At 55.1% G+C, this 14,826-nt stretch overlaps 1 protein-coding gene across 3 annotated transcripts in view; it reads left to right on the forward strand.

Annotated features, from left to right (window-relative positions):
* Positions 1-239: 239 nt before the first annotated feature.
* Positions 240-14,826, forward strand: part of CEMIP (cell migration inducing hyaluronidase 1) — a 112,439-nt gene continuing 97,852 nt past the window's right edge. Inside the window, exons 1-3 of one of the 3 annotated variants that reach the window (XM_074317309.1) lie at positions 663-1,596; positions 2,840-3,016; positions 3,549-3,732. The gene's annotated coding sequence lies outside the window, so the exon portion shown is untranslated. Of the gene's footprint in view, positions 625-662; positions 1,597-2,839; positions 3,017-3,548; positions 3,733-14,826 lie in introns of those variants that run through there. The other 2 variants (XM_019743519.2, XM_019743520.2) reach the window with 2 other exon arrangements.

The following is a 14,826-nucleotide window of genomic DNA, read 5'->3' on the forward strand; positions in this document are numbered from 1 at the left end:
ATTTCATGGCGATTCCGTGGTAGACGCAGGGCTTTCGTCTCTCTTTGGTGGCCACTTCCTCTAGAAAGCCACCGGGCTGGGCTCTCTTTGGGTTTAATACCGGCCTGTGGGAGACCCTAAGCCTGGAGCGCGGGGAACGCACTGCTGGCGACTCCGGGGCTCCAGCGCCCTCACCCGGCGGCTGTGGCGCCGTCTCCGCACGTCCCCCTTCACCGGTCTGTGGCTCCCCCAGCGGCCGCCTGAGCCTGGCTGCCTCCGGCCGGGGCGCAGGCTCCCGCCCCTCTCGGGCAGGCGGGAGCTCCAGCGGGGGCGGGTCGGTGACTGGGCGTCAGGGACCCGGGGAGGAGCCAGCAGCGCTGTCAGCAGAGGGCAGCTATAAAGCCGTGAGCTGGCGGCGGTGGGGAGCCGAGCGCAGCCCAGCGCCCAGAGGTCCAGCTGAGCCTGACGACTCAAGCTGGGTGCAGGGAGCGCAGGCAGGGCCTGAACCCCAACCCCCCCAGACAAACCACCGCTCCGCCTGCCGGCGTCAGGGAGCTCGCAGGCCCGTTGGTTTGCTGCGAGACGCGCCGGCCACTGCGCTCCTGGCCCGCGATCTGTGGCACCGCTTCGGCTGCCGAGCGGGAGGTAAGGGGGCCGGCCCTGCGCGCCAGGCTGCGCTGACCGCCAAGCCTCGGAGGGGCGGGAGGAGCGGGGGTCCGGCGCCTCCACTCGGCACAGGCAGAACGGGAGCCGGTATCTGTGCTGTGCGGTCTGCCTCTGTTCTTCTGTCTGTCTGTCCATCCATCTGTTGATGGACACATGCCCCTGTCACTGTCCTGTGTGAGATTGCTCTGAGAACGTGTGAGCCTTTGCAAGTCGCAGGTGCCAGCGGTGCCTGTGTCCCTGGAGCGCTCCAGCTGGAGGCAGGTCCCCGCTTTCCATAGAGTTCCCCCTCCCCCTTCTGAATGGCTGGGGGGCTTGCGCCCTGGGCAGAGTCCTCCGAGGGACTTCCCCCCGGGCCAGGTGGTGGAATCCAGCAGGCAGGGAGCCCTCACACTGTACCAGGGCGCGTGCACCTGGCAACAGGTCTGCACCCTGCTCTTGGGTCTCAGCACCGGCTTCTCTGCTTCCCCCTCCCCCTCCTGCTGCTGGCCTGCTGGCTACTCCCAGACGGTGCTGGGGGCCCAGCGTGGTGCTGGCACGGGGCCGGAGGTGGAGGCAATTGGATGTTAGGTGACGTGAGGGCCCCTGCTGATGTTCACACTGAGATTCCAAACCTGGCATCGCTGGAAGAAGATTCGGTGGTCCCTGGCCAGGGACGTCGGCTCCAAGAAGGGTCAAATTAGGTTGGGAGGAAAGGCAGGGCCCTGGCCAGGTCTCCAGCTCACTGCTCTGGGAAGGAGGGCCAGGGACACTCTGGATTGGACCTGGCGGGACGCATGTGCTGGTGAGAAAGGAGCTCAGTGCGCCGAGGCCCTCAACCGCAGACTCGCTCTCAGCGCCCTCAGCGCCCACCGCCGTTCCCCAGGGTCCAGCACTGTGGCCGCCCCAGGCCAGGCGCCAGCAGCCGGGTTTGAGGTCCTGACTTCTGCCCCGTGCAGCCAAGGCTGCCCACAGGTGAGAACTCCCTTTTAAACTACCCTTTTGATGTGTGAGCCAGTGCCTGGCTGCAGCCCCATCCCGGAGCTGGGGAGCCTGGAGCAAGTCTGTCGGTTCCAGAGGTCTGGGGAGAGATTGCGGGCGCCCGGGGGCGGGGGCCGGCGGCTGTGCGTGCCCAGGCGCGGCGCCACCATGGACAGCTCCCAGCCACTTCCTCCACGCCGGCTCTGTGGCCCTGGGTCTCCGGGAAGTCGTGCGCCTTCCTGCCAGGCTGGGCGCGGTGGCGCCGGGCAGGAGGAGAGGGGCCGCTGTTTTGTGGAAGCCCCCGAGCCTGTCCCAAGGCGGTGGGAGCCACTCAGGAGGATAAAGACGGTGTGGTTTGTGACCGGGTCCTAGCTCTGCCTGCAGCTGTGCTCTGTACAGGACCTCCAGCAGGCTGTCACCTCGGGTCCCCTTGGAGCGACCGACAGAGGCAGTGCAATGATGCCACAGCTTCCTAGGGACCCCACTCATAACCTTTCTGTGCGTAGCCGAGGGTCGTGTTCCGTTTTTAAAAATTGTTTCGTAAATAAGGTGTAGGGAGAATACATTAGGTCACAGTTGCAGTGACAGAATGAAGAAGAATAAAAAAGAATAAGTTTATAGAGAATGTGTCTGATTGCGTTTGCACAGCGCTGTTCTCTGGTCCCAGTTGTTTCCTCCACGGTGCTTAACACTGAAAGAATTGTCCAGTGGCTCCTCCGGCCCAGATCATTTTTCTATTTGGTTGCTTGGAAACGGGTGGGAGAATCTGTAAGAGTTAATCTGTGCGATTTAAACACATCCCTGTCCCGAAAAGAAATGGCGTTGGCTGGGGTTCTTCATTTTGTCATCGCCTGTGCAGAAGTGTGACTCTTTCTTTAAAAGTGCAAGAAATTCAGAAGGTCTGCTTCCGTTTGTGACAGATGATGGTCCATGGAGAGTAAAGACAGTCGAGCTATTTTTTTTTCTTTTTTTGAGACAGCACTTGTGACTTTTTGAAAGTCACTGAAGCTCTGTGCCTGTTTGCTCATCTGTAAGTTGGGGACAACGCAGTCTAACTTGCTGAGTTGCCAGTGAGAATTAGGTGGCACAATTAAAGCGCATGGTCCAGGGCTGAGCTCAGAGAAAGCTCTTAACATGGTACTGATTACAGGTGTATTTTAAAGACAGTTGTGCGTTTCTTTTGACTTCTGTTCTCCAGTCCTCTGCTCTCTCTCCTCACCTAGTAATTGTTTCATAGGGACTCCATCTCCAGTTTATTTTCATGTTCAAGATCTTGATGGAACCGATAAAAAGTGCTGAAGTTGATCACAGTGCCAAAAAAAAGAATCAAATTCAAAGATACATGGAAGAATTTTTGTGGGAGATGAGTCAGTCACCTGTTTTTCCCACCCGCACCACTTGGAGGCACGATAAAGTAAGTCATTTTCAAAATACCACCACAGCCCTCTGGTTCAGATGGTCAATTCTTTCCGGTCCTCGTCGCAGGAGAACGCAGGACCTGCCAAGGGGCCTCCTCGGCCTGCTGGGGGTGACGTTCTCCCCGGGAGCCCCTTCCGGATGACGGCAGCTTCCGTGCAGGTTTGCTGCCCTCGGCAGCCCCTGCTCGGGGGACCCATGTGGTCACTCCCAGACAGGAAGTGTGTTCCTTCCTTTGGGTTTGAGCCTTGCTTTGCTGTGAGATCTTGACCACAACACTCGCTCTGCCCGGAGCGCTGGCCGCCTCCTTGGTCCCAGCGGGATTTGAACATTGCTTTCAGCTCCCCTTTGGGGTGCTGTGTGATGGAAGTCGCTAGTATGTGACACACGGCAAAAGGTTGGGTAATGGAGTCATAATGGGCCCAGTCTAACACTTATTTATTTTTTCCCCAAAAAAGAAGAGTGTGTGTATGTGTCTGTAAGTTTCATATTCTGATGTGAGATTTTTCATCTTTTTTTTTTCTCTTTAGAAAAGCAGAAGTAGTCTTGGCTCCCTCCATCTGAAGGGAGAGAAGCGACGGGCTGCAGTCCACAGGTGCTGGGCGTCTTTCTGCGACGTACCCATCGGGCAGCGTGAGCAGCTGGCGGCCACAGACCTGGCTGACCCTGAAGTCCTGGCATCTTCTCTGGACCCCGTGCAGCTTCCGGTTTCTGGTAGGACCACTGTTGAATTACACGGCACTCATGTAGAGCAGGGCCATGGGGGAGGCGCTGGCATGAGACGTACAAAGGGGGTCGTCACGGTCTGGTGGTGTCCTGTCTGTGGTCACAGTGTCTGAGTCACCGGGACAGACGGATCAAATGGCAGGAGTGGCATTCAGGGGGGAAGGCCGGTAGGATGCGCAGGGTGAATTTGGTTACTCTCAGCCTCCTTTGAAGCCCCTGCTTAAGCGACCCCCTGTCAGTGCCTTCGGTCGCCTTGGCAGAGCAGCACAATCAATAGGATAAGTGCATTTTGCACTGTAGTTACAGCTCCAAACAGACATGCAAGCCTGGAGGCTAGTTCTGAAAGGAAGCCGTGTTATGTTGTGGGCGGCAGCCACAAGACCCCATTTTCATGAGCAACGTGGGCTACGTCGTCCTTTCCTCCTGGTGGCAAATACCCAGGTGTCTGGTCTCGTCAGAGTGATGCGTCAGTTATTTCCTTTGCTCGGCTTTCACCATCATGTGGAGGCAACGCAGTCTCCTTTGGACAGTGAATCGCAGGCATCCCATTCTTACTGTCTGGTATCGGGTTAGGTCGGTGGGAGGTTAGGAGTTGCAGTGGCTGTGGAGGGAGACTTCTCCGTGCTGAGTTCCTGTTACTGTTTTGCCAGCTGTTCAGCTGGGCCCTGAGCGCCTTTCCCAGCAGCCTGGCATGTATAAACTGAGTTAAATTGGGTGGCATTGTGGTGGCAATCATAGCATAGTGCCTCTTACTGAGGTCTGCGTCTCTTTGCCACAAGCCACGCTTTCTAGGGGCCGTCGTACCACAGATCCCCCAACCCTTTGTCTTTCCTCTGTCGGCTCTGGTGCCCGGCTTTGTTCAAATGTGGCTCTTCGGAAGGGAGGCTGCATGTAGTGAAATGTCATCAAGTACACATTTGCTCTCTGCTTAGTTCCCTTGGTGCCAGGAAACACAGTTCCCCACCCAGCGGGAGAAGAGCTGCCACTCCCCTTTGCCCCTGTTTCTTCTCCTGGGCCCATTTCTAGGCTCAGCTTAGCTCCAGGAATGCAAGTCCATCCTTCCCTCCCCACCCCCTGCAGGAGAGGGAGTCCTGGGGGGCATGAGCAGGCGGGCCTCCCCCTGCTGTCGCTCACTCAGAGCAGGCCTCCTCGCTCCAGGTCCGACAGGCTGGCTCCCGGCTCTGGGAAACTGCTGAGCTGTTATCTTTGAATCTTCTCAATGGCAGCCATGCTATGGGCTTAGATATGACTTGGGTTTAAAGTGCTTTGACCAGACAACTGCTTTTGAAAACCCTGTGTGTTTCTTTTTCTCAGCTGTCTGTAGGAGAGCATAGCCATTAGGCATTTTTATTTTCTGTTGCAGGGAAGGCGCGTCTAGAAGCTGGTCCTTCTGGCATGAAAAGTATCTGTGTCAGAATGCTGCCTCCCTTGTTTCTAGACATCACAGGGGGGCAGGAGGGCGGCAGGCGTCCCCAGGAGCCTGCTGCACTGTTTGGCCTTTTGGCGCGGGGGTCACGGAGGAGCTTGTTAAAATGCAAGTTCTTACTGGGTGGATCTGGAGTGGGGCCTGGGCACCTGCATTTCTGACAAGGTCCCAGGTGGTGCTGCCGGTCCATGGAGCTCCACATGTCATTGCCCACTTGCTGATTCTAACTCAAGTCTTTTTGGTGTAATTTAAGGCAGTTTCTGGTGTCCGAGTCCATGGGGCCCCGCTGGCCAGCATCCTCTCAATGCCCTTGTAACGACCCTTTAAATTCTTGGAGACAATTATTGTCGCTCCTAAGCTGTCTTATCAGTAGACTAAATATCTGGAACTCCTTTGAGTTCCCCTTTTGCCTGTCATAATAAATTTTCCAAAGCTCTCCGGACCGGATTACTTTTAAGTGCAAGACCATTGTGCAAATGGCAACTTATCTGTGCCTGGCAGAGGCATTTGAACGCAATTTCGGTGGTATTAAGAGATCGCTTGGGGATTTCATCCCACTCTGCTTCCAGACCCGGAGAATGCATGTTTACATTTAAACTTTACTTGACTCTGAAGATCACAACTTGTTTTTTAAACCTGAAAATGAAATTGAAAGCTCAGTGAGCTCCCTCCACTTACCTCCCTGAGGCATTCCTGTGAGGACAAGGGGGTCACCTACATGCATTCTGGTCAGCCCAAGATGCAGGTATGTGATTGCAGCGTGTCACCCACTGTCGCATCTGGAAGCAGAATAGAAATTGAGGACATGTGTTTAGGTCATCGCTGCCTGACATGCCCTGTGTTAACCACGGGGGAAGCCAGAGTGCATGGTCCCTGCCCGCCAACAGTCTGGGGGATTAACACACAGCTAAGTCGGAAGTTGCCGTGCTGTGTCGTGGGGGCTAGGACGGGTGCGTCAGGAGGGCTGGTGGGCGGAGGGCCTGCTGGGGGAGGGGAGTCAAGACATCCCAGGAAGCGCCTCTGAGAAGGGACGTGAGGTGCGTGTGTTTGGAAGGATTAGCAGTTTCCAGGACCTTTCTGGTGAGGCGAAAGGGGAGAGTGAGGAGGGAAGTTCAGAAGTCACCCCACAGGGCCAGGCCTACCCTCTCACCTCCTGCAGCCTCAGGTGTGCAAAGCTCCTCCCCTCCTGGGAGCATAAGCTGCCTCGCGGCCCAGCCCTCGGACCACACCTGGCAGGAGAGAGAACCCTTCTAAGCAGTTCTAGGTCTCTCAGACCAGTGGTTTAAAATGACTTTAACCATAAAACGTTTATTTTGTTCCAACAAAATCTTACTAAACCCAGTTTACAGACCAGATAGAAAGTGGCTGGGCCTAGAGCAGGGGCTTGGTGTTTGTCTCGAGGTTCCTGAGGGATTGCAAGGAGCTCTGTGGGTTCCGAGGAGCACAGTCTGACAGCCTCTGTCCTGGGGCGTTTCAGTTGGCTTCTGGCCGTCAGACCCGTAGTGCTGCCTTGGTTTTATCGGGGTTTATGCTGTGTCTTCTTTAATGTTCTGGGTGTCTTGCTGGTTTTCGAGTCAACAGTTCTCAGTGAAATGAAACCAGAATTATCCTGTGTGTGATACTCTAACAAATACGGGGTTCACGGGCGGCCCGCAGGAAAGGACTTGTGACAGGTGCTGGTGCAGAAAACAAGCTGACCACCGAAGGAGAAAAAGTGAGCTGTGCGCTTGCAGAAACGGGCTTTTTATTTTCAACCGGGTCAGTGAATTTTGTCTAATCTCCTAAGAGTTTTCAGATTCTGTAAAAGCTGGCAAGAGGGAAAAAAGAGCTTATTTCCAGGGTGTGAGACTGGACCAGCTCCACCCAGGATCTAGCGTCCCTTTGCACCAGTGTAGAAGAGCCAAAGTGGGGGGCAGATGTGTTTGAAAGTGGGGTTTGACATGGGACTCTAAGCCAGACATGTGAGAGTGGGAAGCTTGGCTGGCCCGGGCTGAGGCGGGGGCTTCCAGTTAAGGGGCGGCTCCTCTGCCGTGTACACAGCTCTCTCAAAGGAGGAGGTTCAGAGTGGAAGGGGCACCCCATGAAGAGGGCCCCAGCCATCACTGCTAGGTGGTCCCAGTCCTTAGAAAGGGACCTGAAGAAGACCTCCTGGGCACAGCCGGCTCTGAAACGTCACCACATGACTGATGTAAGGTGGGGAAAGGGAGGCATGTTCAGTCTCGAGCATGTCGAGGACCCCTCCAGCCTGGAGCAACTTCCCTGGACACGGGCGGGACCCCAGCAGAGGAAAGGGGCAGAGGAGGTCCCCTGTGGGGGGCGGCTGCGTGGTCAGCAGCCTCTATCTGGGGGCCTCTGGCCTCAGGTCCAGAGGTCTTTGCATCAGCTCCCATTGCCATAGTGGCTAAAACACTCTGAAAGTGGGGCTTGACCCCCAAACCATGGGGAGTCAACCTCCCCTTGCTTCCTAGGGTGGATGTAGGCTGGCTCCCAGCTCACCCTGACCTCTGTCACAGGTGAAAGACACTGGTTCCCTGGATCCCACGGAGCTGTGGCCAGCGGTGGTCCTGAGCTGTCCACTTGGGCCCCGTGGCTGCTGTCTGGCTCTCCCCATGCTGCACACCCGCCTTCCCTCGTGTCCCCTGAGGGGGTGATGGTGTCCACAGGTGGGCAGTGGGGCCATGATGTTGGGGGTGCAGAGCTGGTACAGATGGCACCTTGGGCGGCTGCCGCGCTCCCAGAGCAGTGCGTCACTCCCCTGCCTGTTTCCAGGGCGCTGTGCTTGCTGCGGGTGGGGGCACTTACCCCAGCTTAGTCTCCTGGGCCTCCAGAACCACCGGCTGGCAGTGGGCGTGCAGAGCTGTGTCTCGCCTGCACAGAACAACAGGAATGGGCCTCAGAGGAGTGAGGAGGGCAGCAGACTTGGGAAACCATTAAAAAATTAAGCAAACACACTGGTGGTTTATGACAAGCCTATTTCAAAGCTGACTGACTGTGTTACAGGCCTGAGTAATTCACTCGTGTGCTCATTTTCCAAAGGTTTGGGTTCAGGAAAACCTCAGACATCGTGGCTAACTAAGTACTTTTCCTTTCCTTTAAAAATTATGTTTATTTTCAGAGGAATTCAATCCATATGTCTCAGATCCATTTCCATGTTACTCAGCGAAAGGTTGTTTTTCTCCAGCATTGCCAGGCCGTTACTGTATGCCTCCCCCTCTCTCCCCTCCCGCAGCCACCCCCAAGCGTTGCCCACCTGCTGCTCACAGCTGAGCCCCGGCTCATGGCTGAGCCACTCGGCCTTTTAGGAGACCCCATGAATATAGTCTCTGGAGGCGAAAGGAATACTGATCCTGCTTTTTTTAAAATTTCGATATTTGGCTCAGAATGGATTTTTTGCATGAATTTCGGTTTGTAAGTATTGCGTTGCAATATTACTTATGTTGGTGGCTGAGTTTTTTGTGCCCTTTAAATTTCGCACCCTTGCCTCCCCCTTCCCCTCCCCCTGTTGAATGGCCCTCGGGGCTGAGGCTGCTTGGAAGGAGCCGCTCTGCTCCTGTCTGCTCAGATGGACGGACCCACGGCAGAGACAGGCAGCCAGCTTGTCTCTGGCTCTTCCCCTAATTGGGTTTGAACCGGGTGTAGGACCCTTAGGGCCAGTGGAGACGAGAGCCCGAGTTTTATCCGTACTTCTCTGTGGTCTGAAGCGGGTCTGTTCCCCTCCCCTGGCTTCCCTTCCTCTGGGCAGGGGAGGAGCGGTGGTGCTTGTGGTCGAAGGATTTGCTCATTCCGCTGGGCTGATGTGTCACTGCGTCTGTGACTGCTTAAGAAGGCACTGAGTTAATTCGATTTCTCAATCCAGTTCCTGGTAGTGAAAGAGAAAGCAGCGGTAGGATTTCGGCTTTGGAACTTCCGTATGCAAGAATTTCTTCTCATTTAGAGCGTTTTGTGCAAATAAGAAGGCACAGCAGTCTCGGTGGTCTCTGCTTGCTTCGCTGCTTTGATGAGGCTCGGAGAGTCCTCTGACCACGTAACTGTGGGTTGTGTGTTGTACACAGCTTTCCAGGTGGCTGAGAAAGAGCTTGAATCTGTTTTAAATTTTGACATCATTGGGTAATGTTGTTACAAATGATAAACCATGAACATGTCCTGGGACTGTGTGAGCAAAACCGTGGCGTGAAGTCCACTTTGACTTTAAACATCTCCATATGCAGTGGTTTCAAATAAGAAGCTACTTTTAGGTGCAAACACACACACGCGCACACACGCTACGATGCAGTCTTGCTTAATAAGCATGAACTTGAGCTTCTGTTCTGCTGAGGTCATTTGAGGACGTCACCCCTCCGAGGTCAGGGGGAACAGAGAGAGGGAGAGTCATGCTATGTGTCTGGTCCACGCAGGGCCCGTGGGTGGTCGTTGTGGGAAACGGGGGGCAGGGCGGCGGGGCTGGGTGTTCTGTGTGGTGCCGGGGTCGGCCCCAGGTCCCCAGAACAGAACCCCACTAGGCACAGAGGTAGAGAGCCCTTCAGGGTCTGTGTGATTCCCAAGGATGAGCACACGGCAGGTACTGAAATATCTCCCAGATGCGCAGATGCCTGAGTCCTGCACCGGCGCCCCAGCCCCCAAGCGTGCGCGGTTCTCGGTGGGGTCCATTGGATGCTGATGGAATTGAATGAAGCCATAGCCGGCCGTGACCTCTCAGGAGTCTGTGCTCCCGTGACCTTGCGTTACGCCCATAATTAGTCCTAAATCCAGTGCTTACTGTGCATGTACGAGGCTCGGGCCCTGCAGCCATGGCGTCCGCCTGCTGGAGAAGACTTGGGGAGGTCCCCTTGAGGCCACTCCGCTCGTGGTGCTGGAGGCGGAGCGGGAGCCCAGGTCTGTGTGAGGCCGGAAGCTGTGCTCCGCGTAACCACGGGCGCTGCTTGCTTCTTGAATTTTGAGAAAGCCTGTTGATGGGAATGTTACAAGTTCTAGTAAAGCAGCTTGAGAGCAATTGCAGCCCCAGTGTACGCACTGTCAATTCTTTCTGGACACCTGGAAATCAGAGCTGCATCCATGGGACCTCTCCACAATGGAGAAGCTCACGGTCCAGCTGGGGAGACAGACGGACAGGCATTCAGCTCTTACAGTCTGTGCTGTCGGAAGGGTGTGAGCAACATGGAAGCACTACGGAATGATGGTGGTGACCGCTGGGGAAAGAGCCAGCGTCATGGGAGAAGTGCGACTCAACTGGCTTGGGAAGGAACGGGAATTCCCTGGCCAGAGAAGGGAGGGTTCACCTGGCAGGCGGCGCTGGAACGACATTCAGAGAATTCAAAACATGGATATTTGGGAGAAGCGCTAAGAGTTCCCTGCGGCTGGAGGTGAGCGCACGCTGGCGGGCATGTGGGGACGGTCCGCAAAGGTTTGGCCTTTCCCCTGAGTGACCGACGAGGGGCAGCGGGGCGTAATGCGTAGGTGGACATTAGACCATTGTTCCCGCTGGCAGGTGGCTTGGGCTGGGCTTGTGTTCCAGTCCTCAGGGCGGTATTGGCAGGACGTCCGTTCCTGAAGGCCCGCTCTCACTTGAGAATGTGGCCCAGCGGAGGCCGGAAGTGGATTACTGGCATCGGGGCAGTAGAGCACGAGGGTGGACGTTACTGGAAACGTTTCAGGGGTGCGGGCCCGAGTCCCTGCGGCCTGAGTCTGCTGCCCCTGCAGGCAGAGCTCCAAGCCTTTGAGGACCTTTTCTGACCCCTTGGGTCATCCCTGCAGACGGACGCAGCCGTGTTTCGCGTCCGGTCTCAGTGTAGGGTCAGGAGCGTCTGAGCCCTGTTCATCCTGTGGCACCTTCCAGATTCTTCACACATTCCTGGGCGACTTCCCGGCTGCCTTGTTGGAGCTGCAGCCCAGGCAGTGGGAGGAACATGGCAGGACTCGGCATGAGCCTCACTTTGGAAATGGGGGTCGTCACCAAAGGTGCTGGTCCATTTCCAAGTTTGGAAAAGCTCAGCTGGATGAAGCTGATGGTCAGGTCTGCAGAGGTGCCAGGGTGACCTTCCGTCGTCTGCATCTCCGCTCAGCCCTGTCGTCGTCATGACACACTCAGGTGCTTTCAGTGAGCGGAGACCACCCACAGATGTCCTCCCGTGCCCAGCGCTGCGCTCAGTCCTGAAGCAGGTGTAAGAGTGGCCATCAGTGACGCAGGAGACGGGGACATCGAGACCTGCGGCTCTGCCGTCCGACAGCAGAACGTCAGTGTGGGTTCCGATCGCCAGCACCTCCCTCCCAGATGCTTCGAACCAGACGAACAGAGAGAAACGTATGTCAGGAGGGCTTAGATTTCACCTCTGCAAAATACGCCGTCTTCCGTGGTCCTTCCTCACCACTGCTAGGCGCGTTAGCTTGTATTTTTCTTGATGTGTGGAATAATAGAGTTGGTGTCATAAACTGAAAAGGGTCGTGAGCTTTGGAGCCCCACGGACCTCGCTGCAACTCTGCCTCCCACACTGAACAGCTGTGTGACTTTGACCAAGTTACCTCACCCCTCTGTGCCTTAGCTGTTGATCCATCACCTGAAATGGGCTGGTTCTATGTTCTGAGGATGATACATGTAAACCCCTTAGTGCTGTGACCTTGCACACGCTAGGTGGACAACGTGACACACCTCTTCCATTTGTCGACAGACACGACTGGATTAGCAGACATTTACCAGACAGCACTGACTTCTAGGGAGCTTTCAAACTTTACAATTTTGGGAAACTATGGGCAGTAGTCAGGTCTGCGTCCACCATCCAAATGGCCCCGACTGTGGCATGTGCCAAGCGCAGTACCCTGAGGGGGCAGGAACGGGGTCCACTTGGCCCACTGTTGTGTCTCCGGAGCTGAGTTGATGCTTCACCATCATTTACGAGTGACTGTTGTTCTGAAAGCAGAGCCTCCCGTGACGTGTCCCGACCTCTGCTGTGTACCACCTGCCTTTGTAAGTGCTTTACGTATGCGAATGTTCATTCATTCACCTCAACCTCACAACAGGCCGGTGGGGTGAGCGGTTTCCATTGTCTTTATTTAACTTGCCTTTTACGGGTGAAGAAGCTGAGGGACCGTGTGACTTCCTCAGGTCGCACAGGCGGCTGTTGGAATCCCTGGGCTTCCAGACCACGCGCATCTCTCGCCAGAGCCGTGACCTACACAGCGTACACGAGCGCCGTTTGTGGGAAGCAGGATAGAGAAGGGAACTAGGAATGTTCTGGCTTCGGATGAAAATGCAGTTTAAAAAATGCCAAAGCAGGAAGAGGCAGCGGAGGCCCTGGTGCTGGGCTCGTGGCTCTGTGATGGCGAGTGGGAGTGGTGCCCACAGACAGGGGGCGACGCGGTGGGTCCCGCTGTTGCTTCGCAGGCACAATGGCCAGGACAGCGTGGTGGCTTGAATGGAGGGCGAGGGAGAGGACGGAGTCTGGGGAGACGCTCAGGTTTGGGGCCGGAGCACCTGGGTGGGTGTCGGGAAGACCGGAGGTGTACATTCAGGACGCCACGTGGCATGACCGCGCCACAGACACTGTCTCTTGTCGCCAGGGGTTGGCTGTTCACTGCTTTTTAATAGTCAATCATTTTGAGACCGATGGAGTGTTTAGCGACTGTATCTAACTGAGGATGGGGCCCTGAATGGCTTCTGTTCCATTTTGCAACTTACTGTTGCGATTATGCACAGGTTATACCAGAAAGCGTTTCCATGAAGAGATGCCTTGTCCCATAACACTTTTAAAACCACATTTAAACAGACCTAGCAAGGAATTGCAACAGAGATTTGGATCAGCTTCTCTTGCTGGGGACACTCAGGGCTGCAGAGTGCTTTGTAAACGGATAGGACTGCAGCGAAATTTGGAGCCACTGATGTGTGTATTACCCCCGGCGGGCCCGCTTTTCATCCTGGATGGACCAGAGGGAGAACTTAAAACCCAACATGTGCTCAGAAGGAGGCTGCTGGGAAATGAGCCGACGGAAGGTATTCCGGGTGAGAAGGTCTTATCACAGGACTTGGGGTGCGTGTTCTGTGCCCCACTTCCGTGTGCGTTAGCGGCCAGTGCATTTATCCGCCTGACCTGTTTACTGGAAAAGATACAGGGGCTGGAAGGCCTGCGGCAGTGCAGCCGTGAGCTGCTGTGTTTGCTTCGCCAGTTTATCCAGCAAACACTCAGCTGCTGTGCTAACAGACGCAGCAAAATCCTAGCATTCAGGCCCCTACCTTACAATTCGAGGTGGGGGGCTGGCATGTGAGTAAATGGGAAGACTACAACAGTCTAGCTCTGCACAAGGCACAGAGGGGAGGGGCCAGAAAGGTGAAAGCACCCCGTTATTCCCAGGGGGACTTAATGCTTGATTTGAACCCTACGAAGCTTAGTAAGACTGTTGATCAGAGACGGGCTCTTTGGACGAAGGGAGAGCCGACAACCTGGTACTTGAAAGGCGCTGCCCTCCAGTGGTGTGGCCAGAGTGTGTGGCCAGTCAGATGTGTGCGAGCCGAAGCTCTGGAGCGAGAGGCGCCCAGAGGCGATGACCCAGCCTGCCCGGGCTCCTTCGTTCCTGACGGCCCTGGACGCTTGCGGCTTAGGGGACAGCAGTCTGAGCGCGCGACAGAGAAGCAAGAGAGCGAAGTGTCCCCTGCACATAGCATCTTAAAGTGTTGGCGTCCGTTTTCAAAATCATCTGATTCCTGGAAAAGGACATCGAATGCATTTCTACATTTTCACTACTACAAATGAAAAATGACCATTTTTGTGTACACGTTTTTCCCAAGTTTTGAGTGATTTCCATAGGAAAGATTTCTAAAGCTGGAGTTATGTGGCTCCAGGTGTATGGATATATGGACACTTTTATAGCCTCTAAACACTGATTCAAATCGGCACCGCCACAGACTGCATCGCAGTCCTACTTTCACCAGCGTTACATGCACTATTCAAGCTTTAAAACTCATTTTAATAGGTGAAAATCATACCTGATTATTTAAGTTTGTATTCCCTCGCTTACCAGTCAAGACTAGCCCATATCCTAGTTTAACTAGCTGCTGTTTTTCCTTTTAAGAATTGTCCGTTTTGATCATTATGCCTCTTTGTGGGGCGATCATATCTTTCTCATCAGTAACCCTGATCTCTTTCTGCATTTGTCCAGTTCTCTCTCCCCGCCTTCCTTTTTAGTTATTTCCTAACACACACGAAATATTCTCATGTAGTCCCATCTGTTGATAATTTACTTCTTGGTCTCTTCTACCAACACGAGGTTCTAGAGTCTCGTGGCGGCCCTGTGGATGGGCTGTGCGGCTCCTTGACCCGTCTGGAATTTATTTCTGTTCATGGTGCCGAGACAGACCCTAACTCAGTTTTCCCCTCAATTACTAACTGTTGTCCAAGCACAGTTTTAGGGAACAATCTTTCCTTTCTCCATTGACTTGCGCTGCCAGTAAAAGCTTATTTGATCCAGTTACCTGTGGGGAAGATGACAGGAATGCGATAAGGCCAGCGTGGCAGGAATTCAGCCAGACATTTGATCTGCCCATCTGGGTGGACGGGGCCTGGCTGTGTCTGCACGGCCAGCCCTGCCGGCCGTTCTGCCCTCAGAGCTCAGCCAAGTGAGGATCCGTCTGGTGGCCCACGGGGCTGCTGGCCGCCGGCCGGCGCGGCGCA

Source organism: Rhinolophus sinicus, linkage group LG13, assembly GCF_036562045.2.
Source record: "Rhinolophus sinicus isolate RSC01 linkage group LG13, ASM3656204v1, whole genome shotgun sequence".
Taxonomy (NCBI): domain Eukaryota; kingdom Metazoa; phylum Chordata; class Mammalia; order Chiroptera; family Rhinolophidae; genus Rhinolophus; species Rhinolophus sinicus.